Source organism: Rhyacophila brunnea, unplaced genomic scaffold (assembly GCF_057557595.1).
Source record: "Rhyacophila brunnea isolate RB1 unplaced genomic scaffold, BYU_Rbru_1.0 scaffold_4, whole genome shotgun sequence".
NCBI classification, from domain to species: domain Eukaryota; kingdom Metazoa; phylum Arthropoda; class Insecta; order Trichoptera; family Rhyacophilidae; genus Rhyacophila; species Rhyacophila brunnea.
Window position 1 is genome coordinate 44,789,606 of NW_028233068.1, and position 855 is coordinate 44,790,460.

An 855-nucleotide genomic window follows, 5' to 3' on the forward strand; every position below is an offset into this window, starting at 1 on the left:
TTTACATACAGAGGATCTGATCTGGAGTTGCCTCAATCATACCACCTATATCCTATAGTAATATAGTTTAAATAGATTATTCTGCTTCCGTCCTATAATACAACTTAACATCATTCTTGTTGTTATTATCTAGTACCGTTAGATTTGTTTTATACAGACTTTTGCGATGTTGAATCCCACCAATCAGCAATTCTTCTATTCTTTGGGAGGTCTGCCAGAGAGACGATGGCCAACAATTTCTTCCACCGATGGTATTCCGTGCAACACAATGTTTGAGATTCTAGTTTCGCCCATCATGTCCATGTCCACGTGTGTATTCCAAAATGTTTATTTCTTATATTCTTATTATGATCTCCAAGGAATTTTCCTATGATACATCAGAGTATCCTGCGTATTTCTAGGCTTGTCGACATGCACATAGTTTTGGCAGTTAACTACATGTTAATTGTACGTATGCAGTTCGCCGAATATATTATCGCCGTGAGCTTTTCTAACGATAACAGATGGCAATATAGTATTGAGATAAAATAACGCGTAGTTCGCGGAGCATTTAACTTTAACTGAATAGTAATTTTGTACGCTCGTGCGCTTCTTGAGATACAAAGTTTATTTTCTCGAGAGCGAATGGTGGTGTTCCAATTGAATTATAATAATTACGTCAAGTACCAGTTACGAAGGGTGGAAGTAGGCTGTAGAGATCCGACATAAACAGTTCCCACTAAGCTGTGTCAGACACATTTATTTCTTTTCATTAGACTAAGACCACAAATTGTAGATGGTGATACGAGGGTGGGTCAATAATTCCTTAGAAAAAAGCATTAAAACAGTTTTTATTTTTGTATTTTTTTTTTATTT

The 855-nt window shown here is 36.0% G+C and overlaps 1 protein-coding gene across 1 annotated transcript in view; it reads right to left on the minus strand.

Annotated features, from left to right (window-relative positions):
* Positions 1-855, minus strand: part of Cals (calsyntenin 1) — a 103,636-nt gene that overhangs the window by 68,491 nt on the left and 34,290 nt on the right. The gene's annotated exons all lie outside the window — the stretch shown is intronic.